Genomic DNA, 17199 nt, shown 5'->3' with positions numbered 1-17199 from the left:
CAGTCCATTAATAAACACACTTCTGCCATCATCCACCTCAAATAACTTAGCCATTTCTAACAACAATTGCCTGAAGTGCTTACAATACTTTCTTTAAGATGATATAATTTGCGTGAAGAATGCTGGATCCTCTGTGACTGCAAAGCGTGTTTATGAAAAAGTCACTAACGAAAATACTTAGCAATTATATTTTCAAAGTCTTGTACAAATATTTATCCTTCTAATATCCCTGTGAGAGAGGCTTTTAAGTATTAGGCCTCTTTTAAAGTTGGGGAAATTTGAGACAGGAAGAGTTTTAAACCTGCTTATGGCCATGCAGCAAATTAGCAGGCAGGATTAGAACTCAGGATTCCTGATGTCTGACCTCAGGTTCGGTCCATGGCCCCTTAGTGCCTTTCATTCAATGTAAGGCTGAGATTTGCAAAAGGACACAGTTTTAGCCTAACTCTTCCCGCACTGAAGTCAGTGAAATGTTCATTGTTTGTCTTTAAACTAGAAATAATTGTTAATAAGAGTTTTCTCCTAACAGCTGTTTCACTAGTATTATTTACTGCTAGATGGGCCATAGCTTCTTCCTTCTTTCAGGTGAAACCCAAGAGTTCTCTCTCAGTATAGCTACCCCCCCACAAATAATATACTTTTTTAAAATGTGGTGGGTGAATGAGAAGGGAAAGGGGAAAAAAACCAAAAGAATAAAAGCTAAGAAGCTACTGTGGATTTATTCAGATGCCACACAGATAAGTTAGAAACAGGTATAGGCAAGGAAGGCAAAGCCATGTGGGCTTAAGGGATAGGTTAGGGTTTGTCTACATTAGCAATTTTTGAACCAGTAGAGGTGCACTGATGCAAAGTCTCAAGGTAGATGTGCTACACCAGCATATGGCAGGGTTTGCACTAGAGCAGCTTATGCTGCTTTCAAACCAGAGTAACTCATGCTGATGCCAAGTACACAAGCCATTAGTGAGGATGTTCTGTACCTCCAGAATTTGACTCCCAGTCCAGGTTTTAGGGTCTAATCCAGCTCCTGTTGCCAAAGGGATCAGACCCTTTCTCTTTAGATGCAAATCCTCCAATCTGCAGAGTGCCCTCAACTCAAATGGACTTTAATGGGCTGACTACATTCAGTATCTCCTGGAGATACTGTGCTACTTGCAGGATCAAGCCCCTAGGAGTACAGATTCTGGAAGTGGCTCTACTTAAATGAAGGAGCAGCACTTGTAGCTTCCAAAGATTGTCCCATCCAATGCCCCACCCCCTGCCTGAAGGGAGATCGCTGCAGTGTAGGGCTTTAATAATAATGGAAGGGTTAAACGTTGGGGGAAAAAACAGGACCATTGGGCCGCCTGTAGAGAATAAGAGAAAATCCAAGATGATCCAGTTTGTTAGTCCATCACGTGAATACACGGTGATAATACACATAGGTCAAAGCCTATGGAATGAACAGACAGACCTCAAAGTTAGGCCCCATATTACTAATATATTTTATTTTGATATCACCTACCTGCCACAGCATTCCAGGCACCTCTAAATCTACAAGTTTAAAAGAAATCACACAAGATCCAAATCATATAAAATATTTAAAAGCTGTATCACAGGAACATGGTGAATGTGGTTAAATGCACTGGGCCAAATTCAGACCCTAGTGTAACCGTCAACTGCAGTGGATGAATTTGGTTCCATTCTGCTTTATACTCCCAGCTTACTCTCTTTGGATGTTCTAAGGAAAAGACAGAAACAAATACACACAGGAAATTAAGCTACATTTTAAATATGTTCAAACAGCATTAATGAACCTCAAAAAAAGCCAGAAAATGCAGACACCCCCACTTTAACTATCTTGTACTGGGGTACTGCCAGAGCCTCTAGGCAGTGGAAAAACCAATACACCATGGGTACCACAACAGAGGGACAATAAAGCAGGGTAGCTACTCCATATAGTCACAGGCCAGGTATGCAAGACTCACATGTACTCTTGGTCTTGTGCCTGGTAGCATCTTCTCTGCCGTGATGGTGGCTAGCAGTACACAGGGTTTAAGTGATGGCATGGCAGCTGCAGCGTGGTTTCTCCTGGATTTGGAGAGTTTAAGTGGGACCCTGAATGTTCTAAAATAAGGAATTATTTGAGACACATAGCACATCAGCGCAAACTTCTTATTAATCATATCGAATAGCTTCTTCCTCTGCTATTGGCCTCACTTACTGTTTTAAACTTATTCACTATACAACGCCTTCGCACCAGTTTTCTGCAATTTACACCATTTACTGTCTGATACCTGGAATTAGCTAACTCATTTTCTTTGAAAATAACTCTATTCCGTACAAAAATAAGACCCAATCCTGCAAATCAGATCCATGCAGGCAGGCAGACCTCCTACACTCACATGTAAACTCAAAGGCTCTGCATGGGTACAAGAGTCTGCTTGCACAAGTCTGACTGCAGAACTGATATTTAGAATTGTATTTTATTTCCGCACAGGATTCATCCACTTCTATTCCCCTCCCTACCCCTTCCACTACGGTAGGCCAGAGTTTTAAAGAGAGCTCAGCAACCAGAGTCAGAGCCAAATTTTCACCATTACTCTGGATTTTGGGTGCAGAGTTCTTTTGCAAAGCTGTTCACAAAAGTGCCACAATGTGAGCTGCTGGGTGCTGAAAATCTGGTCCTCCAACTGTAGGGGCTGAACACCTGGAATTATTTGAGATGCATCTGGTCCTGAGCTACTTTGGTTCTAGGAATCACGTTTTCAATCTACTTCTCCATTCCTTCACCCCTTCAGGTGCAAGGACCTTCTCCCTTGCATCTCCCACTGCCTGGAAGAGCCTTTCACATCTTTGTCTCTTATTCCACCACCCCACTCACCCGCTCAATTCTCAAATATCGTTTGGGATCATCTTTCCTGCTCTTGCTTTCATTTGAACTTTGTAGTTATATTTCACACATTTTGTATGAAAGCTATTACGCAACATATAGTTTTATGTCCTAGTCCGAACTGAAAGGTATGTGATCAAACTTCAAGCCAAGAGACATTTTGTTATAAAAAACTTACAGTGGCTCTTGTAATCCTGTCCTGGCCCACCCTGGGATCAGATTCTGTCTAATGGTTTCAGACATCATTTTTCTGATTTCCCATGGGTGCCTTCAGGAGGGGATGGTTGGTGTGCTGAGAGACGGGTGTGGTATGCATATCTCATGCAGACGCAGCAGAGCCTGGGAAGCTGTGGCTTAACTAGATAAGAGAGGGGAAAGGAGTGAGGTGGCAAAGCAGCCTCAGCTCCACTCCAACCTTTCTGGAGACAAGAAAATGTTATGTGACAGCAGTGAGCAGCTGACCTCCTTTAGTGGATATCACGGCAGAACAGTGTTCTTCATTGTCTTCCTGTATCTCCCTTCTCACAAGGCCTGCTGCTTCAATTTGCATAGGGAACACTCAGGACATAACTCTTGCATTGAACGCAATCGTCTTCTTATTTCAAGAAGAACTCCTCTTACCAAGGGTGTGCATGTGTATGTTGCAATACTTCAGTTAATGAGGGAATGACAGACACATAGAATGAATCTTGTGAATGAAGCACAGATGAAATATAAGCTACAATTTTGTTACTAACAATTTTAAAAGAAAAAAATATATATATACACCCACCCACCGCCATCCCCCATAAAATTCCCTAGTCCAATCACTCCTAACTACTGGTACTGTGATACCACCGGCCTACCCTCTCCTAGCACATGGTACTGTGAGCTCACATCTACTCCAATCCTACCCCTTCATGGGCAGGAATGATTTAGAATCTCCATTTGCGTTCTCAAACCTGCCATCTTTTTGTAAAACATCTACAGTACTACCATGGGGTTCTGGTCCATGACTGGGGTCCCTAGGTGCTACAGTAATACAAATAATTCATAGAGGATGATAATGATAATAAATAAAAATTAATTAATTAATAATAATACTTTAGTCCCAGCCTCTCCCAGAAGGACATACTAGTGACCTTATTCACAGCACCACTCTTGAAGGCAGGGGAAAAATTATGCTACATATTCCCAGATGGCTCTCTTCTGCTGGATGCTGTTTCTACAGGTTCTCCTCAATTCACCTAAGACCTCATACCAGTACCTTAACTTCCTGTTAGAGATCCCTTGAGCCTGTTCTCCTGGTAGACTACACAGAATCCCCCCACCCCTTCAAAACGTGTGTATGAAATTAGGAGTAAAATCTGTTAAAGACAGTCTCTTCTAGGCTGTTTCTGCCTTTTTGTACACAAAACCTTCTCAATAGCAAACCACTGGCCTTGGAAACAACACCACTTAACTATCAAGGTCCACATGGAATACTGTCAAAGGAACAGGAGATGCATGTATGTCAGCTGGGAGTGCCAAGATATAAGAAAGAAGAATGGAGTAGGAACTGACGAGGGCACGTGGGTGAGAGAACAGCTCCATCATAAGAAAACAGTGAAGAATGGAATTAGGAATGCTGACTAGAGGCAACTGTGACTGCATTCTCTTGTCACAGCTTTTGACTGGTAGCTTCACCCTTCTATTAATCCCTGATCATTTAATCAGTCCACACCTTGTGAAAGTTCAAACTCACCTTTTAAACAATTTCTACACCTGGACACAAATCAAAAACTATCACACCTCATGCCACCTCAGCACTGGTGTTTCCATGCTGTTTCACTCTGGCATAACAGAGGTAATACAAATGTGTCACAGTGCCAGAGTTAACCAGATTGTGTGTTATAAATACTGCCGGGGTGTTTGCAGGCTGCAATGGGATGCAGCTTACCTTTGCTACTTTGAGGAGGAGCACTGCCTCAGATCATCTTCCCAATATGATCCAGTCTTCCCCACCAAGTTGTTTCTTCCTCCCCTAGATCCTTAGGCCTGGTCTTCACTCAAAAGTTACGTTGACACTGCTACAGCCCTCAGGGATGTGAAAAATCCACACCCTTGAACGCTGTAGCTACGATGAGCTAATCCCTGGTGTAGATGCAGCTAGGTTGACGGAAGACTGTTTCTTTTGACCTAGCTACTGTCGCTCAGGGAGATGGAGTTCCGACAGCAACGGGGAAAGAAAAAAAAGAAAAAAAAAAAAAAAAACGTTCCATCACTGTAGAAAGCATCCACACTATGAGAATACAGTGACATAGCTCCAGTGCCTTACCTATAGGGTCTCCTGGGACCATGTTTTACTTCGTTCTGCCAATGCTTCTAAGACTTTTAGGCAGAGATCCCCAAGAAGAGGAGAAAAGAACTGTAAGGAAGGAAGATGGTTAGGAGTGGGATTGAGTTGATCATTAACAAGGTGGACAGCTGCAGTATTTGGCATCCTGCTAAAAATAGTTGGTTTTAATTTAGCCCACAATGGGAAAATAACTAATTTTTATCCATCAAGAGGGCTGCAGCTATTTTAAAATCTCACCTCAATCTCATCAAATCAGCCCAGGATGGAAGGTTTGGGTCTATTGGTGACAGAAGCAAACGTCTAAATGCTGTGCATTCTGGACCTCTTCAAGAGCTGCTGCACTTCCAGAAGTCACTGCCACAGCTCTGAGAATGGCAGAGGTAAAGCAAGTTTCAGAGGGGTAGCCGTGTTAGTCTGTGTCAGCAAAAAACAACGAGGAGTCCTTGGGGCACCTTAGCAGTAAGGTTTCTGATGTGCTGGATCCTGGATGCTGCACTCAAATATAGCTGAACAATGCAGTCATCTCCTCATAACAGAGGTTCTGAATGCTGTGCTGTAAAACAGCAGAAGTAGTGATGTAGTCTTATTGTGAGTGCTAAAGGGCCATAGGTTAAGAACCCAAATTTAGTTTATTGTAATATATCTGCTGGTTTCTATTAATCCTGCTGTTGTAATTTCTGTAACCTTCCAATCCTGAACAGTCAAGAAGCAGAACTAATCTACTGCAGCCAGCCAACTACCACTCTCACCCATCTCTCTGTTTGCAGAACCCCAGCTACCTCATCAGGAAGAGCAAAGGCTACATCAGAGCTTCAGAATCTATCAAATCTGTCCCATGGTATCTGAAGCAAAGTGCTGATCTAGTCAATACTCTCCCAAAGAGTAGCCTTTGTAAAAAGCACACTCTGTTCAACACTATGCTCAGTATTTATAGACTGTATGTGTAAGAGCGTCTATTTGTGTGTAACAGGTTTTCCTCCTCTCATTGCCCTGAGTCACACCTTAAAAAAAAAAAAAAAAAAAACAACCACAACAACAGCTACTCCATCTCCCACTCCTTGGCTCTGAGTCTGTCAGCTTCACTGGAGGGACTGACAAGCAAACTGGAAATCTCTCAGAATGAACAGATCCAGCTACAGTATCACCATTCTGGTCTATCACACAAGTCCTGAATAAGATAAAGTAAATTCCTTGCTGTTTGCTATGGGTGGGAGGGAGACAAAGCTTAGTTTTAAGGTCTTGATCTTTGAGTGAAACTTCAAAGGGTATGTTTTTGTATGAACCAGGCTTTCCCTCAGTGTCCTTGAACAAAATTCTTCTCACTCTAAATTGTTACATAAAATGGCTACCTGCCTACTATCCCCATCCCCCAAAGATGGCTGCTTTTCACTAGTGGGCAGTTCATACATTCACATGGTTTGAGGTGAAAGGCTCTATAGAATGTAAAACAGCATAACTGATTTTATTTTTTTTAAATTAGAGGCTTTGACAGATTATTCACCACACATCTAAGCCACTTCAGAGTCTGATCCAGCTCACACTGAATTCAGTGGGACCTTTGCCATTAACTCCTAATAAACGTAAGACGATGTATTATGAAACAGACAATTTGCACTAAGTCATGTATTATCATACAGCAGAAAGTAATAAGTTCACTTAAGAGGAATCACTGATGTCAAACATTGCCAGTTCAGTAAGGGAGCATGTAAATGAATAAAGAATAACACCAGTGAGAGGAAGCCAGTCAAGCACTGAGGAATCAATGCCAGGTAATTCATGGATTCAGAAGATAAAGGGTCTGGTTAGGGAAACAGTGTGGGAATGCTGTCCCGTGGATAGAATGAGACAAATCCCCACTCACGTGTTCTGTTCCCAACTCTGCCATTGACTCACACTGAGGGAAAGGGGGAAAAAAAAAAAATCACTGCACCACAATAAAACGAGTATAAAAGGTTACCCTACCTCAGAGGCTTAACTAATGTTTGTTAAAATGCTTTGAGATACCCTTGAGAAGAGGGGCTACGTTAAATGCAAAGTGTTAATAGTCACAGAATAATGGCTTGCTTAGGAGAATGAATTAAAAACCAGCAGGAGGAAGCATTGCATTCCTGGGGTGGGGGGAAACATGGCTTCTGAACTAGTATATGAGACCCTCTGTAATTAAAATGCTTATCTATGGACCAGTTGTGATCCAAAGAGCATTAGCTGGTGGCCTGCAGGCAGCTGGCTGGTCACTTGGTGTTGGATTGCTTTGTTTCTAGCTACTAAATTGCATTAGAATAAGTTAAACATGCATTAAATATTTTCCTGATGTTACTTTTCCATGTAAACTGCTATATTTGGCACAGGAATGTTATTCTATCACAGAGGCAAGGTGATTCCAATGACAATTTTTCTATTAAAATGGGTTTCTCATTTTGAAAAAGCTTAAGACCCCATGAATTGTTTAGTAACTGGCAGAATATAGGAAGAAAAAGCAGATACTGCAGGAAAACACCACATTTGGCTCAGCATAACAGTCTAGAAGTTCCAATGGAAAGAATATTTGGGTTTTTTTTGTTTTACCATGAATAAACTGAAAACAGGAGTTTTCAAATAAACTTTCAATTCCAGCTGGCATTTCTGAACCTTCTCCTAGGGCGGCCATCTTGTTGAAGAGTGCAAGCCTACTGGAAGGAACTGTGATCTTGTTTCGCCACATGCTTTGATAACAGTTTGACACTCATTAGAAAAAGGACATGTTACTGGCCCAACTCACCACTGCACTCATGTAATCCAAGGTAAAGTGGGTATAAAATGCAAGCAGTCTGATCGGATAACATTTTATACATATTGGTGTGACTACAAAAGGCATAAGACAATGAGGAATTGGGGCCACTGTTTTAATATTGAAACACTGCAACGCAGATTCTGTCCCCACGACACCCACTGACTCCGGGGAAATTGACTATCTGATCTTAAAAGCTTTTTTTTTTTCCTCCTTTTTCCCCCTTCCCTCCTCTCTTTATTATAGTCAAACCATTATTCAGATTGGTAGGAAATTACACAGTCTCTGCTACTCATTATCCACATTGCCTGGGTCAATTTTAGGGGAAAATGACTACCCACAGGACAGAGTCAGAAATGCCAAGTGGGATAAACATCTTAATTTCCCTTCCCACGTGTGTCAAAGTTTTATTCCTGGTGATAAATGTTCCTTACCCATGTGAATGTTTGGGCCATTGGACTGAATAAAATGAGCAGAGTTTTCCTTTAAGGAAGTGTGCAAAGGACTTGATTGATCAGGAAGCAAGACATTAACATCAGTGCCAGGCAGTTGGAGAGCACTGCTTAGAGTGGAAGGAATGTATTAAAGGAGCAGGTCATGAATTCAAAAGCAGCCAAGAGGATAAAACACACCCAAGCTGGGGAGGGGGAGGGGGGAGGCGCGCTGGGCAGGGAAGGCATAAAAAATTTGGCCCATCATGAGGTGTTTTGACCCTGCTTAGCAAAAATTACTTTTATTATGGGCTTATTCAATAAATTCAATTATAACATTGGAGCCAGGGGAAGAACCAGGAAATCTGGCTGTATAACGGAGTGAAAACTTTTCCGCTTTCAGCAAAGCTCAGACTGGATTGCTTTCCGTTACACTGAAAGTCAGCTGGGCCAAACTGGCCTGGACCTTGTTCCTGGATGCCAGAAAATGCTGGCTCCGGAGAACTGCCTGCATGCCAGAGCCACAGCAGAAAAAGTAATTGCAAGGGTTCTGTTGGAGTTTCCTGCAGTACCTTTGTCTACCTAAGCTAGCTGTGCCCTGCAAAACTTCCAACTCAATAAGTGGTAGGTGGCCAAGACTGTCTCTTGATATTGAAGATTTTTGTAGCTATTGTTTACACTACAATCCATATCCTTGCTACATTCAAACTGGCTTGGAAAAGGAATTTGAGGTTGCCAGACAAAAGGATTCTGAGCTGCCCTCTGCTTCATGGGAAATCAGAGCAGAAAGGGAAAGAAGAGGCATCTGTCCATCTCAGCCAGCTGTTTGCTGAAAGGACTGTAGGCACATACTCTCAAAACTAGAGTCTCCTTTGCATGCAACAGCTGATGAATATTTTCATGACTAAATCCATGAATAAGTACACTGTGCCAACATGGAAATGAATCCAACATCCTAGACTATCTTCATGACTGCTACAGTCCGGGATATACACAAGGTTCACTCACACTGGGCCTAACCCTGAAACGTGCGAAGGGCCTCTTAAGAAGTGCTGGACACCCTCAACTCCAACTGAAGTGGAGGCTCAACAGCTTGAAGAGCCAGGCCTACTGCTGTGAAATTGCATCCACTCTCTTTAGTCCAGATTAGATTCACTACTGCTTTGCACCTTGTATCATCTATGTACACATGTGAAGAAGGTGTAAGAACTACCAAATCAGAACATTGGCATTTTACACCTTATTTGCACAGGTATATAGAACTACACAAGGTTCAAGACAGTAAAGAATCAGGCCCAAGATTCCTAGCCAGAGCCATCCAGTTGGCAGCACGTAGACACCATCAGCCCTGAAGCAGAGATGTTTTTTTGAAAGACAATGACTATTTGTCATGTACAACTTGAAGATCTCTCCAAGGACAGTATAGGTGAGCATGGGAATTTCCCAAGCATATAATGCTAGGACATGAGCAGCTTTTCTGATGCAGCTCTATTGACACCTTAAATGACTGCTTCTTGGAGCAGCTGGTCCTGGAACCCACCAGAGGAGAGGCAATTCTTGATTTACTCCTAAGTGGAGCACAGGTCCAAGAGGTGAATATGACTGGACCACTTGGTAATAGAGACCATAATATAATTAAATTTAATATCCCTGTGGCAGGAAAACCACCACAGTGGCCCAACACTGTAGCATTTAATTTTAAAAAGGGGAACTGAAGTGAGCTGTAGCTCATGAAAGCTTATGCTTAAATAAATTTGTTAGTCTCTAAGGTGCCACAAGTACTCCTTTTCTTTTTACACAAAAATGAGGTTAGTTAAACAGAAATTAAAGGGTACAGTGCCAAAAGTGAAATCTCTGCAAGTTGCGTGGAAACTTTTTCAAGACACCATATAGAGGCTCAACTTAAATGTATACCCCAAATTAAAAAAAAACATAGTAAGAAAACCTAAAAAGAGCCACTGTGGCTAAACAACAAAGTAAAAGAAGCAGTGAGAGGCAAAAAGGCATCCTTTAAAAAGTGGAAGTAAAATCCTAGTGAGGAAAATAGAAAGGAGCATAAACACTGGCAAATTAAGTGTAAAAATACAATTAGGAAGGCTAAAAAACAATTTGAGGAACAGTTAGCCGAAGACTCAAAAAGTAATAGATTGTTAAATACATCAGACTCAGGAAGCCTGCTAAACAACCAGTGGGGCCACTGGATGATTGAGATGCTAAAGGAGCACTCAAGAACGATAAGGCCATTGCGGAGAAACTAAATGAATTCTTTGCATCGGTCTTCATGGCTGAGGATGTGAGGGAGATCCTCAGATCTGTCACCTAAAAAGAACGGCTCAGGTTTGGGAAACTGTCCCAGATTGAGGTATCATTAGAGGTGGTTTTGGAACAAATTGATAAATTAAACAGCAGTAAGTTACCAGGACCAGATGGTATTCACTAAAGAGTTCTGAAGGAACTCAAATGTGAAACTGCAAAACTATCATCATTTAAATCAGCTTCTGTACTAGATGACTGGAGGATAGCTAATGTGAGGCTAATTTTTAAAAGGGCTCCAGCAGTGATCCTAGCAATTACAGGCCTGTAAGCCTGACTTCAGTACCGGGCAAACTGATTGAAACTATAATAAAGAACAATATTGTCAGACATAGATGAACATAATTTGTTGAGGAAGAGTCAACATGGTTTTAGTAAAGGGAAATCATGCCTCACCAATCTATGAGAATTCTTTGAGGAGGTTAACAAGCATGTGGACCAAGGGAATCCAGTGGATATAGCGTACGTAGATTTTCAGAAAGCCTTTGACAAGGTCCCTCACCAAAGGCTTTTACACAAAGTAAGCTGCCACAGGATAAGAGGGAAGGTGCTCTCATGGATTGGTAACTGGTTAAAAGATAGGAAACAAAGGGTAGGAATAATGGTCAGTTCTCAGAACGGAAAGAGGTAAATAGTGGTGTCCCCCGGGGGTCTGTTCTGGGACCAGTCCTATTCAACATATTCATAAATGATCTGGAAAAGGGGGTAAACAGATTAGGTTCTCATAAGGCGATCAGTACAGGATAGGACCCACGGGTCCCTGTCTCTGGACATCTGGTAGCTACCATTAACAAAATTCCCTTAATGAAGGAAAAGGGAAGTGCCATGGTCTACCCTGGGATTAAGGGGCATACGAGACCCTGAGTTGCCTAACCACTATGCTAGATGGTGCCGAGGACAAGGAGCATCTCTCCAGAGATAGCAAAACCAGGAAAAACATGCTGGGTTTATCCTTTGACTGCACCAGTAGAGACAGTTCTGGATGCTCTGAAAATCTAGCCTCCCCACGGTACCAAGGGCTGATCATGACTCAGAGCTAAGTCCATGGCTGGGGCCGGAGGATCCACCGTTACCAGCCAATTTGTCCCCTGGACAATAAGAAAGTATGTCACTGAAAGGCAGAGTAGGTCTTGTGCTGCTACACAAGTACTCTGGCATCGTCGGTACCGAGAGATTTTCCTTATGTTCTTCACCTAAATGTGCTGCTGCAGGTAAAGTGAGCTCTTAATGTCTCACTAAAAATAACCCCCCCACCCTGACAATGAATAATGTAGAATATAACACTTCTTGTACAGTACTTTTCAACTGAAGATCGTGAAGTACTTTACAAACATGTACTAAGCCTCATGACTCCCCTGCTAAGGTAGGTTTGTATTATCCCCATTTTATGGGTGGGTAACCTAGGACAGAGTTAAGTGATTTGGCAAGTCTGTGACAGAGCCAGGTACAGAACTCCAGTCTCTCAATCTTCTGTCCTAACCACTGCATACCATTGCCTCTAGTTATTAGGAAGACTGCTTTTTCTTCTTAAGAGTCACACCATTTTTCAGGAATGCTTTTCCTTTCACCTCCTACAGTTGCTGTACTACTAAGATTTGGACAATGCATCTCAATTACTTTCAGTGAGACTTAAGTTCCCCAGTCACTTCTGAAAATGGAATTTAGGCTCTTAAACTATTTAGGTGCTTTTGAAAATTTAACCCAAAGTGACTCCAGAAACTGGGTCTTCCTTGGAAGATTTTCAGTCCTGGTTAAGGGACCACAGGGATCTGTCCCCAGAACTTCAGCCAGAGATGTTTTTTCTTAATAGATAAAAGTTAATCTGATTATTGCATGTAGTAAATTCAGATCCAGCCCTTTAATTTAAGAGCTTGCTACCCTGTTTTAGAAGGGTGAATAAGTCACTTCATACAGTGACACCTAGTGGTAATGCTAAGTCAGTGTAGAAATGACACTTCTGTAAATGCCTTATTCCAAACTGAGGTGATGAAGGTAACTCTTGAAAACCCAGACAGAAAGAAGGATCCTCGTTCCTGACACAGCCCACTGCTCTGCATGCAAGGGAATTTATTTGAACAAAATGGCCAAAAAAGAAATAGACGAATGTCCTCCATAAAGCCTCTCCCTAATACACCTTTAAAAAGTCAATCAATCAATCTGTGCTAGTGAAAGAGACTGATTGTACTAGGGTTTGAATCAAGCATATCCTGGGCAGGCACAACGAACTTTTACTATATAGCTCTGTCAATTCACCTCAGTACTGATCTACAGCTCCCTGGATCATGCACCTCACCCCAATACATACCACTTTACTAATCAGAACTAGTGATAGTGGAATTTTTGAGAGGAGTGGGACAGGACCTTGAACATGCTCCACACACAAGTCACTGAATAGCCATCAGATTTTACATTTTCCAGACATTCCCAACTTGAACTGGATTTTGAACTAGCAGGCAGACAGCAAAAGCCTCTGTATCCCATTACCAATCCCCTGAGCCACCCAGTCCCTAAAATTAGCTCCATCATAGATTTATCTGTGTGAAAAAAGTTCTGGCAAGCTGCAGCATAACAGTCGTTACCTGGTCCCTTCCTCCTTCCAACAGAGGATGGAAAAACTCAGCAATGAAGGCATCTATCTTCCTTTCTCATCAGGCACGTGAACACTACCTATAACAATTTACAGAAAGAAAATGTGTTTTTTCCATTCACACATACTTTGTAAAAATAGGGGTATTGTCAATCATCCTCATACTATTTGCTGCTGGGGGCGGGGAGGGGGAATAGGAGGTGCAGGGACACATGGGAATGAGGGAGGAGGGGTGGATGAGTGGAGGTACAGGGACACATGGGGACAGAAGGAAGGAGGGGAGGGGTGGCTGTGGGATGCATTGACACATGATGGGCAGGGGATACAAGGAAACATTGGGATCATAGAATATCCGGGTTGAAAGGGACCTCAGGAGGTCATCTAGTCCAACCCACTGCAACTTGAGACCATTACTCCTTGCTCTGTCATCTGCTACCACCGAGAACAGTCTAGATCCATCCTCTTTGGAACCCCTTTTCAGGCAGTTGAAAGCAGCTATCAAATCCCCCCTCATTCTTCTCTTCCGCAGACTAAACAATCCCAGTTCCCTCAGCCTCTCCTCATAAGTCATGTGTTCCAGTCCCCTAATCATTTTTGTTGCCCTCCACTGGACTTTTTCCAATTTTTCCACATCCTTCTTGTAGTGTGGGGCCCAAAACTGGACACAGTACTCCAGATCAGGCCTCACCAATGTTGAATAGAGGGGAACAATCACGTCCCTCGGTCTGCTGGCAATGCCCCTACTTATACATCCCAAAATGCCATTGGCCTTCTTGGCAACAAGGGCACACTGTTGACTCATATCCAGCTTCTCGTCCACTGTAACCCCTAGGTCCTTTTCTGCAGAACTGCTGCCGAGCCATTCGGTCCCTAGTCTGTAGCGGTGCATGGGATTCTTCCGTCCTAAGTGCAGGACTCTGCACTTGTCCTTGTTGAACCTCATCAGATTTCTTTTGGCCCAATCCTCTAATTTGTCTAGGGCCCTCTGTATCCTATCCCTACCCTCCAGTGTATCTACCTCGCCTCCCAGTTTAGTGTCATCGGCAAACTTGCTGAGGGTGCAATCCACACCATCCTCCAGATTTATGAAGATATTGAACAAAACCGGCCCAAGGACTGACCCTTGGGGCACTCCACTTGATACCAGCTGCCAACTAGACATGGAGCCGTTGATGACTACCCGTTGAGCCCGACAATCTAGCCAACTTTCTATCCACCTTATAGTCCATTCATCCAGCCCATACTTCTCTAAATTGCTGGCAAGAATACTGTGGGAGACTGTGTCAAAAACTTTGCTAAAGTCAAGGAACAACACGTCCACTGCTTTCCCCTCATCCACAGAGCCAGTTATCTCGTCATAGAAGGCAATTAGATTAGTCAGGCATGACTTGCCCTTGGTGAATCCATGCTGACTGCTCCTGATCACATTCCTCTCCTCTAAGTGCTTCAGAATTGATTCCTTGAGGGATGGGGGAGGAAGGGTGGTGGGACACACAGGAATAGGGGCAGATGTGCCTGAATCAATGGGAGAGGCTAGGGGTCAGACAGGGTCTGCAAGGGGGAGGCTCCCCAACCCTCTAACAATCCCCCTCCCAAAAACTTCTCCCACCCAAATCCAAACAACCCTTCAATTTCACTCCCAGGCTCCTTCCCAGCAATTACTTCCCTCTCCCTCAGCTCCCCCATTACCCCTGATTCCCCCAAGCCTTTGCACGGCTTCTGAGGGGTGCAGGAAATACTTTTCTGTATTGTATTTTAAATAAATTATTACTCAAAGTTCTGTATTAATATGCCTAGTAAGGAATCTATTTGTCAAAAAACATTTCCTGAATCTTTTTTGTTGTCTGTACTGTTATAGACAGGTATTTTGAAATAAATTATCAAAATAATTGAAACTGGCATGATTATATTTGTGTTATTTTGACAAATAAAATATGCAGAATTTGAAAATATCATGCACAGAATTTTTTGGCACAGAATTCCCCTAGGACTAATTATTTTAAGAACTAGTGAAGTGAGCCAGTGTTGCTGTTAGGAGATTGGAGGCCTAGATTCCAAGTTCTGTAATATTTGAGCAAATTGCTGAACTTCAGCATCTCAGTTTCACCATCTGTATAATGTAGTCAAATACCTACCCCCTTTTGTGAAATGCTTTGAGATTCCCAACTGAAACATTATGGCTCAGTGCAGAATATTACACATTGGAGAACTGCAAATAAAGACTCCCAGAAATAGACTTTCCATTCACTTAGAGCACAGCCAGTCACAGGATCCTGACTCTTACTTCTAAGTGAATATTGACTCTGGAGATACAGAGCAGGAACAGCCTAATAAACCAACTCTAATCATGGTTATATACACTGTATGTTGCTTAGAGAGCTCTGCTGCCATAACAACAAGATGCAACTATAACTACAATAAAGCCCTGGCCATGTTAAATATGGAAATTAATGTCTCTTTGGCCACAAAATGACCTTTGTTCTCAATTCTACAGTTCTTGTCCCTTGGGAGCAACAGACAATTATAATATCAGGATCATACAGCAATTTTCTAACCAATTTGCAAAATGCTGTTTAGCTTCACTGGTTATTAATTTCTGCAAAGAAACTTGAATCAAGTCTTGTCACAGCAGGATTGTCTGTCCCATTTAGCCAATAGTTTCCTGTCAGCACAGACACTTCCAGAGAAGTATGTAACGTGACAGGATGTGCACATTTGCAAGAAGTTAACTTAAGCAACATTCCACAAAAATCATAAGTCACAGGTGTCAGATGCACATTTAATAGAACTTCAGTCTGGCTGAAAAGTTCTGTAGAACTGATCTCAAAACACTTTACAAACCATAACTGAGGTACAAGCTGTACAGAGAAATCCTTCTCCCAACACTGAACTACAGCAACTGCTGGGGTGGGATGTGGCAGTGTTTAGTAATGTGCAGGAACACTATACAACAGTTTAGCAAAGGCTTCTTTACCCAATTGAATCTGAAAGAGGATTTAAGTGAGGCAGAATATAACTGCCCACATTAGAATTGGGCCAAAACACCAGAGTTCACACTTTGGCAAAAATGAAAAGGTGACCACAAATGATCAAGACCTTTCTTTTAGATTCCATAACCTGTCTTCAAATGCATCAAATATCAAGATTACAGAAGAACATCCAGCTCCTGTTCTTTTTAGAATTTTTAAGTCCTCCAAACATCATGATTTGGTGGGTTGGAAGGAAACAACCTGTTTTTGTAAGGTTTAGGATTTGGAGGAGATAGGTCACTCATCATCAGCAGAAATAGAACAGGAGTACTTGTGGCACCTTAGAGACTAACAAATTTATTAGAGCATAAGCTTTCATGAGCTACAGCTCACTTCATCGGATGCACAGAATGGAACATATAGTAAGATGCACACACACACACACACACACACGAGTTGGAAGTTACCATACAAACTGTGAGAGGCTAATTAGTTAAGATGAGCTATTATCAGCAGGAGGAAAAAAAACTTTCAGTGATAATCAAGATGGCCCATTTAGACAGTTGACAAGAAGGTGTGAGGATACTTAACTTAAGGAAATACATTCAATATGTGTAATGACCCAGCCACTCCCAGTCTCTATTCAAACCCAAGTTAATGGTATCTAGTTTGCATATTAATTCAAGCTCAGCAGTTTCTTGTTGGAGTCTGTTTTTGAAGCTTTTCTGTTACAAAATTGCCACCCTTAAATCTTTTACTGAGTGGCCACAGAGGTTGAAGTATTCTCCTACCGGTTTTTGAATGTTATGATTCCTGATGTCAGATTTGTGTCCATTTATTCTTTTGCATAGAGACTGTCCGGTTTGGCCAATGTACATGGCAGAGGGGCATTGCTGGCACATGATGGCATATATTACATTGGTAAATGTGCAGGTGAACGAGCCCC

At 42.3% G+C, this 17199-nt stretch overlaps 1 protein-coding gene across 28 annotated transcripts in view; it reads right to left on the bottom strand.

Moving 5' to 3' along the window:
• Positions 1-17199, bottom strand: part of FAM117A (family with sequence similarity 117 member A) — a 50919-nt gene that overhangs the window by 31566 nt on the left and 2154 nt on the right. For 4 of the 28 annotated variants that reach the window (XM_074940883.1, XM_074940884.1, XM_074940853.1 and 1 more), the window contains exons 2-7: positions 13277-13364; positions 5166-5255; positions 4788-5033; positions 3048-3227; positions 1965-2103; positions 1502-1717 (exon numbers count right to left, since the gene is read on the bottom strand). The gene's annotated coding sequence lies outside the window, so the exon portion shown is untranslated. Of the gene's footprint in view, positions 1-1501; positions 1718-1964; positions 2104-3047; positions 3289-3331; positions 3558-4787; positions 5040-5165; positions 5256-5423; positions 5552-11093; positions 11265-13276; positions 13365-17199 lie in introns of all 28 variants that reach the window. The other 24 variants (XM_074940863.1, XM_074940855.1, XM_074940857.1 and 21 more) reach the window with 24 other exon arrangements.

This window comes from Natator depressus, chromosome 27 (assembly GCF_965152275.1).
Source record: "Natator depressus isolate rNatDep1 chromosome 27, rNatDep2.hap1, whole genome shotgun sequence".
Lineage (NCBI taxonomy): Eukaryota > Metazoa > Chordata > Testudines > Cheloniidae > Natator > Natator depressus.
Note: the sequence above shows the minus strand (reverse complement) of the source record. Positions and strands in the feature narration are given on the sequence as shown.